Source organism: Oncorhynchus clarkii, chromosome 23 (genome assembly GCF_045791955.1).
Source record: "Oncorhynchus clarkii lewisi isolate Uvic-CL-2024 chromosome 23, UVic_Ocla_1.0, whole genome shotgun sequence".
In the NCBI taxonomy this organism is placed as follows: Eukaryota; Metazoa; Chordata; class Actinopteri; order Salmoniformes; family Salmonidae; genus Oncorhynchus; species Oncorhynchus clarkii.
In genome coordinates this window covers 1900543-1922034 of record NC_092169.1, presented here as the reverse complement: position 1 = coordinate 1922034, position 21492 = coordinate 1900543, and the positions used below count along the sequence as shown (strand labels likewise).

Sequence of the window (21492 nt, the reverse complement as noted above, 5' to 3'; positions counted from 1 at the left end):
CGGCTAAGGGCTGTTCTTATGCACGACGCATCTCGGAGCGCCTGGACACAGCCCTTAGCCGTGATATTTTGGCCATATACCACAAATCCCAGAGTTGCCTTATTGCTATTATAAACTGCTATCAACGTAATTAGAGCTGTAAAAACAAGTGTTTTGTCATACGGTCTGATATCACGGCTCTCAGCCAATCAGCATTCAGGTCTCTAACCTCTGAGTTTATCATTTAAACTTCAGACCGTATACTACGTGTATGACAAAACATTTATGAAGTATTGCATTGAAAGTGTGAATTAAAAACAAACAACTAAACCCATTTGCATCCTGCAACCATAAAACTGTCACTGCCTGGTGTAGACTTATTACAGGGCCATGTAACATTTAAACTACACTGAAGTTCATTAGTAATTTAACACATTAAGACTGGGGGTCACGCAATTGTTTTGAGCATAGGCTCAGATTAAAGGTCCTACGGAGACCTTGATGTGCGAACGGTGCCCATACTGTTGTTGAACATTGTCTACTACAATGGCGACATATCACTCAGGGCAGTGCCACATTTTTAGCAAAAAATAAAACAACTAACAAAATTGGGTTGCCTGTTTTGAATGTTATTTTGGCATTAATACGTTTCACATATCAGTTTGCAAACAATTTTTTAATATATTTTTTTATTTCACCTTTATTTAACCAGGTAGGCCAGTTGAGAACAAGTTCTCATTTACAACTGCGACCTGGCCAAGATAAAGTAAAGCAGTGCGACACAAACAGCAACACAGAGTTACACATGGAATTAACAAACATACAGCCATTCACACAATAGAAATGTCTATATACAGTGTGTGCAAATTAGGTTAGATAAGGGAGGTAAGGCAATAAATAGGCCATAGTGGCGAAATAATTACAATTTAGCAATTAAACACTGGAGTGATAGATGTGCAGAAGATGAATGTGCAAGTAAATATACTGGGGTGCAAAGGAGCAAAAAATAAATAACAGTATGGGGATGAGGTAGTTTGATGGGCTATTTGCAGTGATCTATGAGCTGCTCTGACTGTTGGTGCTTAAAGTTAGAGAGGGAGATATGAGTCTCCAGCTTCAGCGATTTTTGCAATTCGTTCCAGTCATTGGTAGCAGAAAACTGGAAGAGAAGGCGGCCAAAGGAGGAATTGGCATTGGGGGTGACAAGTTAAATATAACTGCTGGAGCGCGTGCTACGGTTGCTATGGTGACCAGTGAGCTGAGATAAGGTTGGGCTTTACCTAGCAAAGACTTATAGATGACCTGGAGCCAGTGGGTTTGGCAACAAATATGAAGCGAGGGCCAGCCAACGCGAGCATATAGGTCGCAGTGGTGGGTAGTATATGGGGCTTTGGTGACAAATGGATGGCACTGTGATAGACTGCATCCAATTTGCTGAGTAGAGTGTTGGAGGCTATTTTGTAAATGACATCGCGGAAGTCAAGGATCGGTAGGATAGTCAGTTTTACGAGGGTATGTTTGGCAGCATGAGTGAAGGATGCTTTGTTGAGAAATAGGAAGCCGATTCTAGATGCAATTTTGGATTGGAGATGCTTATGTGAGTCTGGAAGGAGAGTTGACAATCTAACCAGACACCTAGGTATTTGTAGTTGTCCACATATTCTAAGTCAGAACCGTCCAGAGTAGTGATGCTAGACCGGCGGGAAGGTGCGGGCAGCGATCAGTTGAAGAGCATGCATTTAGTTTTAAATGCATTTAAGAGCAGTTGTAGGCCACGGAAGGAGAGTTGTATGGCATTGAAGCTCGTCTGGAGGTTAGTTAACACAGTGTCCAAAGAAAGGCCAGAACTATACAGAATGGTGTCATCTGCGTAGAGGTGGATCAGAAAATCACCAGCAGCAAGAGCGACATCATTGATGTATACAGAGAAAAGCGTCGGCCCGAGAATTGAACCCTGTGGCACCCCAATAGAGACTGCCAGAGGTCCGGACAACAGGCCCTCCGATGTGACACACTAAACTCACTGAGAAGTAGTTGGTGAACCAGCCGAGGCAGTCATTTGAGAAACCAAGGCTGTTGAATCTGCCAATAAGAATGTGGTGATTGACAGAGTCAAAAGCCTTGGCTAGGTCGATGAATACAGCTGCACAGTATTGTCTTTTATCGATGGCGGTTATGATATCGTATAAGGCCCTTGAGCGTGGCTGAGGTGCACCCATGACCAGCTCGGATACTAGATTTCATAGCAGAGAAGGTACGGTGGGATTCGAAATGGTCTGTTTGTTAACTTGGCTTTTAAGAACCTTTGGGGCGGCAGCGTAGCTGTTAAAGGAATTTAACAATTCCTATATGTGTTCATTAACCAATTCAATTTAAATCACTCTGTCTGTTTCTAAAAATTTGTAAGATCCTTATTTCCATAAAATGGACAGAGACCATTCTACCAAAATTAGCCAATAGCATTTATTCTCGAGAGCGCTGGTCATAATACAATGTACATTGGTTTATATACCTCACATTTCGTCATAAATGTCTCTCCTCTCAGATACAATGGCAATATAGTTCACAAGCCTTCCCACATTGTCTGCCACCTGTTAAAAAATCTACTTCAAGCCCAAGGTCTCTCCCCTCCCTGGGTAGGGACAGAATGTCCTGTAAGGAACACAGTATTCCAGCCGGTCTGACGATAGCTCCATTAGTTTCTAACAAGGAACAGAAAGTCCTTGTTCTAATTCTTGATTAAAACTACACACATTATATTCAGTATTGTGATTATAATAAGATTCATACATTCATACAGTAACATAGTAGTATTCTGTTTAGTTATAGGTCTAAGTTAAATGTATACATAATTTAATCATTATTCATAAAAATCCCATAACAGTAGCCTAGTGGTTAGAGCATTGGACTTGTAACTGAAAGGTTGCAAGATCTAATCCCCGAGCTGACAAGGTACAAATCTGTCGTTCTACCCCTGAACAAGGCAGTTAACCCACTGTACCTAGGCTGTCATTGAAAATAAAAATTAGTTCTTAACTGACTTGCCTAGCTAAATAAAGGTTAAAAAAAAAGTCAGGGTAGGATAGTTATAGGTTGTAACAGTTTGGGTCTAGAGTGTCTCCCCTTGAAGAGCGGGATAACTGCAGCAGCATTCCAATCTTTGGGGATCTCAGGTGATATGAAAGAGAGGTTGAACAGGCTATTAATAGGGGTTGCAACAATTGCGGCAGATAATTTTAGAAAGAGAGGGTCCAGACTGTCTAGCCCAGCGGATTTTGTAGGGGTCCAGATTTTACAACTCTTTCAGAACATTGGCTATCTGGATTTGGGTGAAGGAGAAATGGGGGAGGCTTGGGCAAGTTGCTGAGGGGTGCAGGGCTCTTTACCGGGGTTGGTGGCCTTCCTAAACCAGGATTCAGAGCTTGCGGTAGGAATCCGGAAGCCGGGAAAAAGAGTCTAGTATGCTCTGGGTTGAAACGCGCTGTCCAGACTGGCAGGAGTTGTCTGTGCTTAAGGTTAGCTTATGACCGCTAGCAGTGGCTAGCTGACTACTAGCTAGTAGCTAGTTAGCTGGCTAGCTTCTGTTGGGGGTTCCGGTTCTAAAGTAAAGAAAATAGCAGATCCATACCACATTGGGTGAGGCGGGTTGCAAAAGAGTATGTTGGAGTTGAGGTTTAAAAAATATTTAAAAAATATATACGAAATATATGCGAAGAAAATGTGAAGAACAAATATATATCCAAGGGACACGACAAGATGAAGACAAAGACGCCTGACTGCTACGACATCTTGGATTAGAAGATCCAATGAAAAAATATATATATAATAATTGAGTTAATAAAGGCTCCATACAAACGTCTCTTTTTTGCTTTCTTGAGTAAGGCAGCTCCAAAATGAAGGGGTTTCAGCCTAGCTCAGTGCTTTCTATGGTGGGGCAGCCAGCGGAAAATACGGAGCAAAGGGGTCGGTAATGTTCTCTAGTTGCGCCGTGATTGGATCAGTGTTCTGTCACTCATGGGGACACTACATCACTGCCAAATCTAAGGGTAGCACTCGAAAATTCAAGCCCCTTGGGTGCTACCATAGAGTTACATTAGAAGTACCCATCCAAGAAGGCTCAAGATCATTGGCCATAGATAGAATAATGTCAAATGAAGTTATATCTACAGTAGCTTTGATTGGATTGATCATGTCAACATCATACTTTCAAAAACTTAGCTAGCAGTCATCATCATGAATTAAGTCGACAATCTACTGGCAAATCTTTTTCAATCCTTGTCATAAGAAGATAAATAATGAAGATAAATAGATTAAAGATTATAGATTAAACATATCGGTCGGTGCTCATCGGCAATTGGACTTGAACATTACACAAAAAGTTGGAAATCGCAAATTCAACAATGAGTGGTTTGGAAGGAATCAATGGCTAACTGAAAGCATTACCAAGCATTCACTAGCCTGCTATTCAGTGGGGTGGGTGTGTGGTCCCATTTCTCAGTTTAAGGTTATTTTTTCCAAGTTTAAAATTATAAACAGTCAACATTAGCCATGCTGTCAATCCAGCATGATTTATGTCACGCTCAAAACAACTGTTAACTCAGAACTAGGAAATCTGACTTCAGTGAGTTCAAGACGACTGGGAACTCCGACTGGGAAAATACGCTTTGAACGGTCATCCAACTCGGAATTGTAAATCGGGAACTCGGCATCTTTCTAGAGCTACGACCTGAAGATCACTGACATCCTCATAATTGGAGCTAGTTTTTTTCCGAGTTCCTAGTTGTCTTGAAAGCACCATGAATCCAGAGAATGACAGATTTTGATGACAAAGTTTGATGACAAAATCTGCCCACGAAGGGCCGCCGCGCCACCTTCCTGTTCAAGTGAGCACAGGACAACAAGGTGAGTCCAAAAATGTCCTGTGTGCTGCTGCATAAATTATGTAATATGCCAGGGAGATATGTATACTGTAGTTAAGAAAGTAATACTAAGTGTATGTTGTGTAGTAAAATGTTAGTAGCCCATGTTCCTCACCCTAACCATTTGGTCTATTTTCCATACTGTTCTGGCTTGGTGGTGCACATGTAGCCTATAACGTGTTTTAGAGAAATTGAATCATCAAATATTGTAAGAGCTTTCATTTTCTGCTTATATGCCCCCTTTATTTATGCTACGGTTCCCACTTGGTGTACAGGAAAAACACTGTAAGAACGGCTCATGTTCTGAATTCTGTCGCTGGACATTTCAAAAGTGCTGAACAAATAGTTATATTGACCATATCCGTCCTAGCTCACCCATAAATGTCTTAATCGAAACTACAGATGATCTTTTATCCGCTTATTGTTCCCTTATGCTATGGTTTGTCCATCTCAATTGTCCGTAGAAATCACATTTGGTTTCTAGTGGCAGTAAATGAGGCTAAATTAACTGTTTCACTGCCAGACAAGGCTCCGCTGATAGCCAGGTGCAGCAGTGGTAATGTGTTGGGACTGCTGTTGGGACTCAGCTGTTGGGACAGCTTTATGTAGGCCCTAACAGTTTGTCACCGTTATAGTGCAATTAATGTATTGTTTAGTGTTGTGTTGCGTAATGTCTTTGCTGGCATACATCCCCAAAATGTGTTGGTTTGCCCCACCAAGATTTACATGCTAAAATTGGCACTGGTCTATTATAAAACGTTAAAAAAATACCATCTATAAACTGGGCATCTGTTTACTTGCCTTCCTCACCCTTGTTTAATTGGCCAAGTCATAATATCGTTACTTTGACAGACTCAACGGTCCACTGACAATCAAGTCACGGCTGGTATCAGATTTGAAGGTAAGACACAGATGCAGACTGTGTCGGAGTAACAATGTTTATTGGCAACAGGGCAGGCAAACAACCGGTCATGGCAGGCAGGGATCGATAACCAGAGTAGTAGGGGAAAGGTACAGGACGGCAGGCAGGCTCAGGGTCGGGTCAGGCAGAGGTCGGTAATCCAGACGTGGGGCAAAGGTACATGACGGCAGGCAGGCTCATGGGCAGGCAGAGTGGTCAGGCGCGAGGGCTCAAAGGCAGGACAGGCAAGGGTAAAAACCAGCAGGGCGAGAAAAATAGAGACTGGGGAGAAGAAGAATCTGAGATGAAAAACGCTGATTGACTTGACAAACAAGACGAACTGGCAACAGACAAACAGAGAACACCGGTATAAGTACACAGGGGATAATGGAGAAGATGGGCGACACCTGGAAGGGGGTGGAAAGAATCACAAAGACAGGTGAAACAGATCAGGATGTGACAGCTGGAAATACATTTTTCAGGTCACTAGCAGTAAGCGAAAGGGATTTCATTATGGCAGGCCATACGCCGTACCTGTACAACCTTGCAATTGCCAATAAACAATGTTGTGGCAAGATCGCTGCCACACGCAATGGGCACATTAAAAGGTCAGTGTGTGTGTGTGTGTGAAAAATACATTGAATCGGTTATTTTACGCAAGTAAAATATATCGACATATCTGTCAAATCTAATAAGTAGTCTGTTTTAAGTAGTTAAAACCTGTTATGGCTGCTGTCCCTGTACAGGGATCAACATCAGCGGAAATTTCAGAGTGACAACTAATAGTACCCGATACAACTCAAACTTTCATTAAAACATACATGCAGGGTACTCAATTAAAGCTACACTCGTTGTGAATCTAGCCAACATGTCAGATTTTTAAAATGCTTTTCGGCGAAAGCATGAGAAGCTATTATCTGATAGCATGCAACCCCCCGAAATACCTAAAGGGGACGTAAAACAAAAGAATTAGCGTAGCCGGCGCTACACAAAACGCAGAAATAAAATATAAAACATTCATTACCTTTGACAAGCTTCTTTGTTGGCACTCCTATATGTCCCATAAACATCACAATTGGGTCTTTTTTTTCGATTAAATCCGTCCATGTATACTCAAAATGTCCATTTATGAAGCCCGTCTGATCCAGGAAAAAACTGCTTTCCAAAACGCAACGTCATTTTTTTTTAATTAAAAAAGTTGCCTATAAACTTTGACAAAACACTTCAAACTACTTTTGTAATCCAACTTTAGGTATTAGTAAACGTTAATAATCGATCAAATTGATCACGGGGCGATCTGAATTCAATAGCAGCAAGTCTTGGAATCATGGTCCATATTCTCTCTTCCATAACTTCTTCCGGTGTACTCGACGACAGGAAGTGCCTATTCCTCATTTCACCAAGGATTAACTTCAACCAAATTGCCAAGTCTGGCGACATCGTGTGGAAGCTGTAGGAACTGTAAACTGGTCGCTATCTATTTTCTATAGACAATACAGAGACTGGTGGAGTTTTTTTTATTTTCTTTTGTGAACAGTTTTCCTTGGAATTTTGCCTGCTACACACGTTCTGTTATAGTCACAGACATGATTTAACCAGTTTTAGAAGCTTCAGAGTGTTTTCTATCCACACATACTAATCATATGCATATACTATATTCCTGGCATGAGTAGCAAGACGTTGAAATTTTGCGCGATTTTTAACAAAAAGCTGAAAAAATTCACAGCCTCCTGTTAATTCGGGAAATTGTAACTCATTAAATAAACTTTTCCGTGGTGCCCCAGATTCCTAATGAGTTAATTGTTACATGATTCATTTAAAATCGGGTAATAATTCAATGTTAGGTAATTATTCGATAAATAGCATGTAATCACAGTAATGATAGTCATGTCACAACACCTTAGGGGGGGGACATGTTAGATGAAATAGCTTACATTTTGAATCAGGCTACCATCTCAGTTTTTTTATTTACTTGGCAATACATTTTTTTCGGATCTAGAGCCCTGCCGCTAAGGTAGCCTTAAGTAACTGCCCATAAAAATAAATGATTGAATTTATTCAGCAAAATAGTTACATTTATCACAATTACTTTTTGTCCATATCTCCCAGCTCTAGCACCTCCCCAAACAACTATTTATTGTAATTTATCTCTAATTTATCGTTAATGCAAAAAAATTATATTTATCTCGATATGGATTTTTGTCCATATCACCCAGCACTAAGAGTTTTTTTTTTTTTACCGTTTTTTTTTTTGGGGGGGGGGGGGGGGTAGTTTCCATCAATGTAATTGTCTACATCACTTCCAATACCCCATATATTTTTTTCAAATACACACACACACACACACACACACACACACACATACATACATACACACATATACACACTACCGGTCAAAAGTTTTAGAACACCTACTCATTCAAGGGTTTTTCTTTATTTTTCTTATTTTCTATATTGTGAATAATAGTGAAGACATCAAAACTAAGAAATAACACATACAGAATCATGTAGTAACCAAAAGAAGTGTTAAACAAATCCAAATATATTTTATATTTTATACTTCAAATAGCCAACCTTTGCCTTGATGACAGCTTTGCACAGTCTTGGCATTCTCTCAACAAGCTTCATGAGGTAGTCATCTAGAATGCATTTAAATTAACAGGTGTGTTGTGTTAAAAGTATTTTTTTGGAGTTTGTTTCCTTCTTAATGCGATTTAGCCAAGCAGTTATGTTGTGACAAGGTAGGGGGGCTATATACAGAAGATATCCCTATTTGGTAAAATACCAATTCCATATTATGGCAAGAACAGCTCAAATAAGCAAAGAGAAACAACAGTCCATCATGACTTTAAGACATGAAGGTAAGTCAATACGGAACATTTCAAGAACTTTGAAAGTTTCTTCAAGTGCAGTCGCAAAACCAATCAAGCGCTATGATGAAACTAGCTCTCACGAGGACTGCCACAGGAATGGAAGACCCAGAGTTACCTCTGCTGCAGAGGATAAGTTCATTAGAGTTACCAGCCTCAGAAATTGCAGCCCAAGTAAATGCTTCACAGAGTTCAAGTAACAGAAACATCTCAACATCAACTGTTCAGTGCAGACTGTGTGAATCAGGCTTTCGTGGTTGAATTGCTGCAAAGAAACCACGACTAAGGACACCAATAAGAAGAAGAGACTTGTTTGAGCCAAGAAACACGAGCAATGGACATTAGACCGGTGGAAACTTGTCCTTTGGTCTGGAGTTCAAATGGAACATTTTTGATTCTAACTGCCGTGTCTTTGTGAGACGTGGTGTGGGTGAACGGATTATCTCTGCATGTGTATTTCCCATCGTAAAGCATGGAGGAGGAGGTGTTATGGTATGGGGTTGCTTTGCTGGTGACAATGTCTGTGATTTAATTAGAATTCAATTCACGCTTAACCAGCATGGCTACCACAGCATTCTGCAGCGATAGGCCATCCCTCTGGTTTGGGCTTAGTGGGACTATCATTTGTTTTTCAACAGGACAATTACCCAACATACCTTCAGGCTGTGTAAGGGCTATTTCACCAAGAAGGAGAGTGATGGAGTGCTGCGTCAGATGACCTAGCCTCCACAATCCCTCAACCGCAACCAAATTGAGATGGTTTGGGATGAGGCAGACTGCAGAGTGAAGGAAAAGCAGCCAACAAGTGCTCAGCATACATGTGAACTCCTTCAAGACTTTTTGAAAACATTCCAGGTGAAGTTGGTTGAGAGAATGCCAAGAGTGTGCAAAGCAAAGAGTGGCTATTTGAAGAATCTCACATTTACAATACATTTTCATTTGTTTAACACGTTTTTGGTTGCTACATGATTCCAAATGTGTTATTTCATAGTTTTGATGTCTTTACTATTATTCTACAATGTAGAAAATACATTATAAAGAAAACACCCTTATTTTGTTTGTTTTTACTCCTGTCCTTCTTCTACCCTCAACCTCTCCCATCTATTTTTTATGTCCATCCTGTCACCATCCTGTCACCACCTGTCACCATCGTTACCCGCACCTGCGCGTCATCAGACTCACCTGGACTCCATCATAATTTTCATCATAGGTACACTTCAACTATGACAGACAAAATGAGAGAAAAAATCCAGAAAATTACATTGTAGGATTTTTTTATGAATTTATTTGCAAATTATGGTGGAAAATAAGTATTTGGTCACCTACAAACAAGCAAGATTTCTGGCTCTCACAGACCTGTAACTTCTCTAAGAGGCTCCTCTGTCCTCCACTTGTTACCTGTATTAATGGCACCTGTTTGAACTTGTTATCAGTATAAAAGACACCTGTCCACAACCTCAAACAGTCAAACTCCACTATGGCCAAGACCAAAGAGCTGTCAAAGGACACCAGAAACAAAATTGTAGACCTGCACCAGGCTGGAACTGCAATAGGTAAGCAGCTTGGTTTGAAGAAATCAACTGTGGGAGCAATTATTAGGAAATGGAAGACATACAAGACCACTGATAATCTCCCTCAATCTGGGGCTCCACGCAAAATCTCACCCCGTGGGGTCAAAATGATCACAAGAACGGTGAGCAAAAATCCCAGAACCACATGGGGTGACCTAGTGAATGACCTGCAGAGAGCTGGGACCAAAGTAACAAAACCTACCATCAGTAACACACTACGTCGCCAGGGACTCAAATCCTGCAGTGCCAGACGTGTCCCCCTGCTTAAGCCAGTACATGTCCAGGCCCGTCTGAAGTTTGCTAGAGAGCATTTGGATGATCCAGAAGAAGATTGGGAGAATGTCATATGGTCAGATGAAACCAAAATATAACTTTTTGGTAAAAACTCAACTTGTCGTGTTTGGAGGACAAAGAATGCTGAGTTGCATCCAAAGAACACCATACCTACTGTGAAGCATGGGGGTGGAAACATCATGCTTTGGGGCTGTTTTTCTGCAAAGAGACCAGGACGACTGATCTGTGTAAAGGAAAGAATGAATGGGGCCATGTATCGTGAGATTTTGAGTGAAAACCTCCTTCCATCAGCAAGGGCATTGAAGATGAAACGTGGCTGGGTCTTTCAGCATGACAATGATCCCAAACACACCGCCCTGGCAACGAAGGAGTGGCTTCGTAAGAAGCATTTCAAGGTCCTGGAGTGGCCTAGCCCGTCTCCAGATCGCAACCCCATAGAAAATCTTTGGAGGGAGTTGAAAGTCCGTGTTGCCCAGCAACAGCCCCAAAACATCTCTGCTCTAGAGGAAATCTGCATGGAGGAATGGGCCAAAATACCAGCAACCTGATCTCTGCAGTTCATCCAGAGTGATCATGGGCCTCTTGGCTGCATCTCTGATCAGTCTTCTCCTTGTATGAGCTGAAAGTTTAGAGGGACGGCCAGGTCTTGGTAGATTTGCAGTGGTCTGATACTCCTTCCATTTCAATATTATCGCTTGCACAGTGCTCCTTGGGATGTTTAAAGCTTGGGAAATCTTTTTGTATCCAAATCCGGCTTTAAACTTCTTCACAACAGTATCTCGGACCTGCCTGGTGTGTTCCTTGTTCTTCATGATGCTCTCTGCGCTTTTAACGGACCTCTGAGACTATCACAGTGCAGGTGCATTTATACGGAGACTTGATTACACACAGGTGGATTGTATTTATCATCATTAGTCATTTAGGTCAACATTGGATCATTCAGAGATCCTCACTGAACTTCTGGAGAGAGTTTGCTGCACTGAAAGTAAAGGGGCTGAATAATTTTGCACGCCCAATTTTTCAGTTTTTGATTTGTTAAAAAAGTTTGAAATATCCAATAAATGTCGTTCCACTTCATGATTGTGTCCCACTTGTTGTTGATTCTTCACAAAAAAAATACAGTTTTATATCTTTATGTTTGAAGCCTGAAATGTGGCAAAAGGTCGCAAAGTTCAAGGGGGCCGAATACTTTCGCAAGGCACTGTAACTTGCTAAATAGCAAGGAACTTTGTGTCAATGAGATTCGTGGCTGTTTCAGTGGGGCAGCTCATGACGAACAAACTTTTTTGAACAAAATTTCATTTAGATGTAAAGCATGACAGTATGGTACGTACACAGACAGCCTACCAGCCGTTTGTCACTAATGCCTGGGATAATGTGAGTCTTATTTGGTTCCAGTATGCTCCTTGGGTTTCAGAATCCTCCAAGGATCCTTCAGTTTTTTTTCTTCATAAAAAGGACTTCAAATCAATCTTATTTGAATTGAATGAAATATCACAATAGGTTGAAAGAAAATGTATGGTATTATTTAGATATTACCTTTCCGTTCTTCAGTGTCTGCAAGGCACGTCGCTCAAGTCCAGTGGCCTGTTCCTCATCAGTTGGAATTCCTGAAAGGGAGACTGTCACTAGGGTGACACCTGTGACTTTACAAACTACTTGACATTCAGATGATGGGCATTTTGTTGTTTATCTGAACAATAATTGAATGTTACTTCTAACAGAAAGCATGTAATAGTTATGAGTCAAAATGCACGTCCACAAGCACACACAACTCATGTCCTCCATATTAAGATATACCTGGCACCAAATCAACGAATGTCGGCAAAGAAGGTGGGTCTGTCAAGGGGCCTTCCACGGGTTAAAATCCACATGACCTTAGGTTTTGCAACCTACTACATAATTGTACAATTGGTAATTACTGTCAAATGGATAGTTTTCCTTTTATGAATGTGTGCGTCATGCATGTTTGGCTATTCTGTGATTTTACTTTCAATTTTTACAAATGATGTGCCTAGGCGAAGTGTGCCTTGTAGGATTTATTTGCAGAGCACATTCATATAATAATTAATTCTAAGTTAAGAATATAGATATCATAACAGTCGTCAATTAATAATTTCCTTATATCAGTCTCATTCTGAATGTCGCATAATCTGTAAATCTGCACAAACCCGAATCTCACTGATCATTCCGTACCACACAAATTGATTTAATTATTTACTAACAAGCTAAATGATAACATAAGATACATATTAGATAAGATACGTATTGGTTATTGATATACATATTAGATAAGATACGTATTGGTTATTGATTAGAAACTTAATACGATGACAACAGGTCCCTAGTGGACCAACACAATATGACACACAAGATGAAACTGGTATACTTTTTTTAATCACAATTTTCTTTAACCAATTACGGTCTTTAATGCAGGGCTGGACGACAAGTTCCTTACTTTTTCCCCCTTCCACTTTTCTCTTCCATTTTTGTGGTAAGGATGCAATTAGTTGGTTGTAATTTTGGGTAGAGCAGACATTTCCAAATGTTTTTGTTAGCTGCATGTGTGACATAACTCCACCAGCCCTTTAAATTATATAATTTACAAAGATTATACCTTTTTTAAATATTCTTAAAAAATAATGGTATATTATCAATTTGAATATTTGAGTTGAACAACAATATTTGTTATATTATTTGTTCTGTATTTTCTGGTGGATTAAATTGAAATTGCAACCAACTTTCTATGGCTTGTTTAAAAATGGTGATATTTGGGAGACGACTTCCTTTTCAAATAACTGAAAGTGAGTGGTTGTAATCGGAACAAAGGGAAAAGGGCCATTTTTGAACAAATTTGGTAGAGAACCAGTTTGGTAGAGAACCAGTTCGAATTTGATGCACCCATCCCGTTAGCGGGATAATTTTCGTCAACATCCACTGAATTGCAGAGCGCCAAATTCAAATTAAATTACTAATAATATTACATTTTCATGAAATCACAAGTGCAATATAGCAAAACACAGTTTAGCTTGCTGTTAATCCACCTGGCGAGTCAGATTTCAAAAAAGCTTTTCGGCGAAAGCATACCAAGCGTTTATGTAAGGACATTTCTCTCAGCAGACAAAACATTACAAACAGCTAGCAGCCAAGTAGATTGGTCACGAAAGTCAGAAAAGCAATCAAATGAATCGCTTACCTTTGATGATCTTCGGATGTTTGCACTCACAAGACTCCCAGTTACACAATAAATGTTCCTTTTGTTCCATAAAGATTATTTTTATATCCAAAATACCTCCATTTGATTGGCGCGTTTTGTTAAGAAATCCACAGGCTCAAGCGGTCACAACGGGGCAGACGAAAATTCCAAATAGTATCTGTAAAGTTCGTAGAAACATGTCAAACGTTTTTTATAATCAATCCTCAAAATGATGTGGATATATTGAAGCAACATCTCAAGACATCAGTCAGGAAGTTAAAGCTTGGTCACAAATGGGTCTTCCAAATGGACATGGACCCCAAGCATACTTCAAAAGGGGGGGTATTATTATTATTATTTACTATTATCATTATTATTGTTGTTATCATAACTATCAAACTTAACAACCTACTCTTTCTTATCTTACAGTACGCTCTGTACATTGCAATGGAAGCACAGTGTGATTTCACTGAGGTATGTATAAATTCTTAAATTCTCATCACCAGTGGATGTAAGTTTTTTTGGGATCCACATCCGATTGTGTGATTTTCTTTTTCAACGGAAAACATGCAGCAAATTAGGCGATGGTGGTGCCTAGTTCTCCTGCAGAACTTTCCAATGCCGTAAGTCTTGAACAATATAAAAACGTTTAATTTGCATCCTTGCCAGACTGACCTGAATATATTTTCATATTGAATGTACTGTATGTCTTTCACTAACTAAGTTCTGAAGTAGAGAGATGGAAAGATCGAAAAAGGCGGCGGAAACAAAACACACTACAGGTAGGAGTTGTCATATGATGAGTGTTATAGTCTTAAACCAATGTTTAAAGACCCCCCCCCTTCCTCTCCAATATATTTCAGGATGATGTAGAAGACGTCCCCCCAAGAAGTCACAGCATGTCACATCAGCATCCAGCTCTGCAGGATCAGGCACTAGGCTATTTGCTAAAGTAAGGTGCATTCTTGTACACATATCTCTAGAGGTTTCTTTACATTACTTAATGACCACAATCTGTTTTCTTTCTAGACGATACTGAAAACAAAATGCACTGCGAACTGGGATCTGTGAACTGGGTATGTAGTCTACTGTGTGTGATGCTGAAGGCTTGATTGCATGGCAAGATATAATAGTTGTGATGACTTGTCGAGTAGTTATAGATATCACTGAAAACCCCTATAGCAATAGTGGCTTTTGTTTGCATGGTGGTATTGTGAAAGTGGGGTGTAATTTGTCTTGATCACCCAATGAGGCCTACTCTTAATATTTATTCTTCCTTTTTCTTCAAGGATGCAAACGTTCTTCTAAGGGACACCCTAGAAGCAGCAAGGTGGTGCGAACACCAAACATTTAAAGGCACCATTTCCCTCCTTAGAGTAATTGGGATGGACGGGGAAGACTATATTACAACCCTTAAAGAACTTTATATGAAGGCCTGGATGAAGGGGAAAATATTATCCTCAAGGAACCATTCATGTTCTCGTTCCAGTTACAAGGAGAGATGTTCTATGTTGAGGCAGTTGACAACAAGAAAATGACTGTCTCTGCCTCTTTTGAGGAGCAAGAGTGAAGCCATTTTTGAGGAGTGGTCAAACCTTGTTTTTGTCTGCTGTGTTATTTGTTTCAATTGTTTAATTGTGTTATTTTGTTTAGTAAAGATTATGTAGAAGTCACCCGAGTCTCTGATCTCTTTACTGGAGCTGATATAGCTTAACACATTCAGCTTGTCAGTATGTCTATATGGTATAGTCTGTCTCCATTCTCATGAGGAAAGTAAATAGCATTATAAATCAGGATAGGTAGTAACTGTATATATGCTCAATGAAATGATATAATTACAAACTTATAACATTTATCAACACAATTTTAACAGAACATAACACGTCTGTTGCATGAAGCTAAAAGTGTTTACAACGCATGTGCTGGTACCACTTTATATAATATTTCTTGCAATCTTCAAAATTGAAATACGTTTGTATTATATGTGTGCCTTGCGCAAACGGGTGTGTTCGTATTCAGTGTGACTGTCAAACCACAGACGGACAAAAAACACCGGTGGGCAGGGTCAAACGTGGGGGAGTCAAACGTTTGACTCCACCCACATTTATCCCGGCCCCGAACTGCAGTAAGGGGTACTTGAACGTTGCCACGAGAAGTCTGAAATGTTTATCTTGTATTAGTTAAATGTCGGTGACCAGATTTGCTCGGAAGGTGTAAATTGTAGGTAGTTATTGAGACCAGACAACTGCTAGCACCACTATGGGCTGTCACACACAGAAGGAAAACAAGCGTTCACAGAAGGAAAACTCAGACATTTCTGTGTTGTTGATTTATTGGAAGCAGCACGTGTATAACTACTAGCAAGTCGGACATTTCAGAGTTTCCTAGTTTCTACTAGCGCATGAATGCGGCAGAAGTTGCACCAGAGATATTTTTGAGGAGACGGGAAACTCCACTGGTATCGTAATGACGCACATTGAATGTTGCCCATTCATTGTCAATGGGCCGCAGGGTGCATTCTGGGTGAATATCAGGGCGTGAATGGTTCAGTTGGCGCTGCTCCAAAACTCAACATTAGAATGGATTTGGTCAACAAGAAGTACATTGCAATTATTTTTCGAGATGTGAAATAATTAACTTGTCCTCTATAGTATCGTATAAGCTTTGGAATCGTGACATTACATACTATCGAAGAAAATAGGCAGGTTTTCTCGACTTCTACCCTGACTTTAAGAAGGGATTTCATGACGATAGCAAATGCGTGACGCATATTTGACAACGTGAACGCGATTGGTCGACAGTCTTTTTGGTGATGCGTTATACGTTCCTCCATTCGTTGCCCAATGGGATTGTCTCCTCTGATATATCCTCCTTTCTGTAATATCTCTCGTTGCGCCTTGACACAGATCCATTAGACTGATCTAAGGTCCGTTTTGTGTTTCCCTCCTAACAATAACCTATTGAGGACAAACTGAGGATATTACATCTGTGCCGAATACTGTATCAACGTCTACCCCAAGCACTATGAGTGGTATGGTGATGAAGGGTGTAGGCACAGACTACACAGTCAAAATAATAAAAACTAAATAGACAATTAAACCTGCATCATTAAACCTGCACACAATCATTTAAATATGATTTAATGTAGTCTAAATGTCATGTTTTTAATGTCATTTTAATGTAAGCTACATTCCTCTCTCTGGTTTGAGACAGCATTACATGTGTGCATTTTAAATAGAAAATTGATCATTACAAAGCAATTAATTAGGGGTTTGGTTCAGTTGCACCTGAGACTTTATGGTTTTATAAGAATTCCTTGAGTAACTGCATACTTGGTTTTATAACGTTTCCAATGGGTCTATATATACATGGGTAGGCAGATTTTCCACAAAATAACAGTAGCCTAACCTTATGCACACATTGTTTCTAGGTGTAGCCTATTAAAAAAAATCAATAGCTATGTTGAGTGTATCATTAAATAACTCTGATTCAATCAGTTGACGTTTATTTACGTAATAGCCCAGCTCACTACGCATAACTAGAGCCTTTTGTGGTTTAATAATACCTAACAAATGCGGTTAAACCTGTATTACTGGTTATTTGTAGGAGTTTCACATTGTGAGAGTAGTCTGTTAAAGCTTAGGAGCAGGAAACTTCACTTCTCTTAAGATAAGACCTCACACACCTCTCAGGAAGGATTTACAGAGAGAGACACATGTTGTACATATTAGGGGTAAGTTCAAACTTTTTATTAAAAAAAAACAAGGATCTTTTATTTGAGCTTCCAATTGTAGTTCATACTAGGTATTACCTATACTTTATTCTGGATTTGATAAGCAGTGCTAGACTATTGTGAAACCTGTATTTTTTCTTTAAGATCCTTCGTCATAACAAGACTTAGGCCCTTATGTGGGAAAATAAAAATGTTGACCAAATGTTTCTTTTCCATTAAACCTTTACAGATTACCATTGGCCTCATTTGCATCATTATATGCTTTTCAAATGGCCTAAAAGAGGCGAGTACTTTTTATTTCCTACATCACAAGTTTCACTACCAATACTAGTGATATTGTATTTAAAACTCCTGTTAATGCCCTCACAAAATTATTAATTATCAAAGTATAATTTTCCCTACTTGTTTCTTGAAACCTCCAGGGTACGCAAATCAAATGTTTCCTAAGAAGGAAGTGTAAACCAGAAAAGGATTCCTTATCAACCTCATCTTATCTCTAGATTTTCAGATTACACATTTTCAGTGTCTTCAAATTTTACCGTTAAGCCTTAACATTTCTATCTTTACATTTTTCCTGTAATCATTGGGGGCTCATTTGACACATCTGTAAATCATTTATTGTGCATTACCATTTACCTTTATAATTCCTTGATTTACCACTGACTGAAAGTGCCCTGGTGTGTTTAAAAAATTTGTCAGATTATGCAACACTTCGATATATTGTGTCACCCTGCTCAAATGTTTGGAAATGATTCCCTGTCTTGACAACAAAGAGATTCATATTTTGATAAATGACAGACAGAGCCACCTCCTTTTGAAATTTTAAAATTATTATTGTTGTCCTAATCACAGTTCACTAGTCTTCATTCTAAAAGTCCATGTAACATTTTTTTTCACAGAAAAATGCTTTGATGCGCAGAAATAAAGGTGGAAATCCTCAAAATCCTGAACACAAGGAAGCCAACAAGAAAAAGGTGTGGAGTTGATGCAGGCCACGTATATTCTGATAACACACTTTAGATAATAAAACTGGTTCATATATTCTTTAATATCATCAATTGACATTAGTTTCTTCTGCAGTTAACTGAACAAGACTATCACTTGTTGGCCAAAGTCCTGTCCGTTGGATTGGTAGACGCAGACCCCAATTATCTTCAACACCTCAAGAACTACAGGGACCTGCGTGGTGGCACTTCCTGAAGGATCCACACACCAGGAAATGTACGGCACAGTTATTTCTGGAGCCAATCACATTTGGTACCCTGGAAAAGGGTACCAAAACATTAACGGACAATGTGAGAATGAAGAAGGATCCTCTCATGGGCCCACAGTTGTCATTGGAGTGATGTGCTGCCCTTTTATTTTATTTGTTGATTAATGAATAATGTAATGATCAGTTATAAAACTGCACATTTTACTATTTGTCCCATCCCCCCCAAAAAAAACCCAACTATAATAGCTCACATACTGTTCATGATTTCCACTTAACAGATATGTGCGATATAAAAGTGTTTATACAGCTTCTGGAAACATAATGATATTCCAATCTCAAGACTAAAAGTTAAAACAGTTGGTAAGATATTTTATCACCTCGTGTATACTCTCATATTCTCATTTGGTCAAGTTGTAGCCAGAGAATTAGAAAGTGGAAAATTATTGTTTTGAAATTGTTTTGTTTTGAATTATTGTTTTTCCTACCACTTCTTGGTAGGAAAGGACTAAACCGATCAACTGAGTTCTATTTTTCAATTGTGATATGCTGATTACATTTATTTTAAAAAGAACAACAAGTCATTTCAATCTCTTTAAATACTTTTGGTAAAGTATCATATCACTGTTTTCCCACAATATCTTAGAGGCAGATTTGTTAGATAGAAACTATGTCGTCAGAGGACAGTACATATCCCAAGACCCTGGGTGCAATATCTACTCATACACATACAGTATTTCTTGAGGTATGTTGGGGAAATCGGAGTGACAACAATGCATCAGGCCCTGGTGGTTTGAAACAGGAACATGGGCTGAATTCACAAAAGGTTGGTGGCACCTTAATTGGGGAAGACGGGCTCGTGGTAATGGCTGGAGCGGAATAATTGGAATGGTATCAAACACATGGTTTGATGCCATTCCATTTACACCATTTCATACATGATTATGAGTCCTTCTCCCCTCAGCAGCCTCCACTGGAGTTTAATTTCCTTTTAGTAACCGTCTTGCTTTTTCCCAAAATAATAAGAGAGGTTATTATAACATTAGCACGGCATTTCTACTTCTGACTTCATGGCTCTAGCCTGCTGAGGTCACTCCCCAGATGCAGTTGTTCAGGGTCTGTCCCAGAAGATCAACATTTTCACCACTGTTATGTTGAAGGGGAATAACTACCCAAATGTATAGCTATTGTTATGTTGAAGAGGTGCTAAGGAGCCTAAGGAGAGGATACACCCAAAGACCTTCCGCCAAGTAGATACAGTGCCTTGCGAATGTATTCGGCCCCCTTGAACTTTGCGACCTTTTGCCACATTTCAGGCTTCAAACATAAAGATATAAAATTGTATTTTTTTGTGAAGAATCAACAACAAGTGGGACACAATCATGAAGTGGAACGACATTTATTGGATATTTCAAACTTTTTTAACAAATAAAAAACTGAAAAATTGGGCGTGCAAAATTATTCAGCCCCCTTAAGCTAATACTTTGTAGCGCCACCTTTTGCTGCGATTACAGCTGTAAGTCGCTTGGGGTATGTCTCTATCAGTTTTGCATATCGAGAGACTGATATTTTTTCCCATTCCTCCTTGCAAAACAGCTCAAGCTCAGTGAGGTTGGATGGAGAGCATTTGTGAACAGCAGTTTTCAGCTCTTTCCACAGATTCTCGATTGGATTCAGGTCTGGACTTTGACTTGGCCATTCTAACACCTGGATATGTTTATTTTTGAACCATTCCATTGTAGATTTTGCTTTATGTTTTGGATCATTGTCTTGTTGGAAGACAAATCTCCGTCCCAGTCTCAGGTCTTTTGCAGACTCCATCAGGTTCTTCCAGAATGGTCCTGTATTTGGCTCCATCCATCTTCCCATCAATTTTAACCATCTTCCCTGTCCCTGCTGAAGAAAAGCAGGCCCAAACCATGATGCTGCCACCACCATGTTTGACAGTGGGGATGGTGTGTTCAGCTGTGTTGCTTTTACGCCAAACATAACGTTTTGCATTGTTTCCAAAAAGTTAAATTTTGGTTTCATCTGACCAGAGCACCTTCTTCCACATGTTTGGTGTGTCTCCCAGGTGGCTTGTGGCAAACTTTAAACAACACTTTTTATGGATATCTTTAAGAAATGGCTTTCTTCTTGCCACTCTTCCATAAAGGCCAGATTTGTGCAATATACGACTGATTGTTGTCCTATGGACAGAGTCTCCCACCTCAGCTGTAGATCTCTGCAGTTCATCCAGAGTGGCTGCATCTCTGATCAGTCTTCTCCTTGTATGAGCTGAACGTTTAGAGGGACGGCCAGGTCTTGGTAGATTTGCAGTGGTCTGATACTCCTTCCATTTCAATATTATCGCTTGCACAGTGCTCCTTGGGATGTTTAAAGCTTGGGAAATCTTTTTGTATCCAAATCCGGCTTTAAACTTCTTCACAACAGTATCTCGGACCTGCCTGGTGTGTTCCTTGTTCTTCATGATGCTCTCTGCGCTTTTAACGGACCTCTGAGACTATCACAGTGCAGGTGCATTTATACGGAGACTTGATTACACACAGGTGGATTGTATTTATCATCATTAGTCATTTAGGTCAACATTGGATCATTCAGAGATCCTCACTGAACTTCTGGAGAGAGTTTGCTGCACTGAAAGTAAAGGGGCTGAATAATTTTGCACGCCCAATTTTTCAGTTTTTGATTTGTTAAAAAAGTTTGAAATATCCAATAAATGTCGTTCCACTTCATGATTGTGTCCCACTTGTTGTTGATTCTTCACAAAAAAATACAGTTTTATATCTTTATGTTTGAAGCCTGAAATGTGGCAAAAG

General features: G+C 39.6%; 1 long non-coding RNA gene across 1 annotated transcript; it reads left to right on the top strand.

Moving 5' to 3' along the window:
- Positions 1-15836: 15836 nt before the first annotated feature.
- Positions 15837-20602, top strand: LOC139381673 (uncharacterized). The gene is made up of 4 exons (XR_011628572.1): positions 15837-17463; positions 17693-17746; positions 18363-18437; positions 18544-20602. It is a non-coding gene; the product is annotated as an uncharacterized lncRNA (long non-coding RNA).
- The last annotated feature ends 890 nt before the right edge of the window (positions 20603-21492 follow it).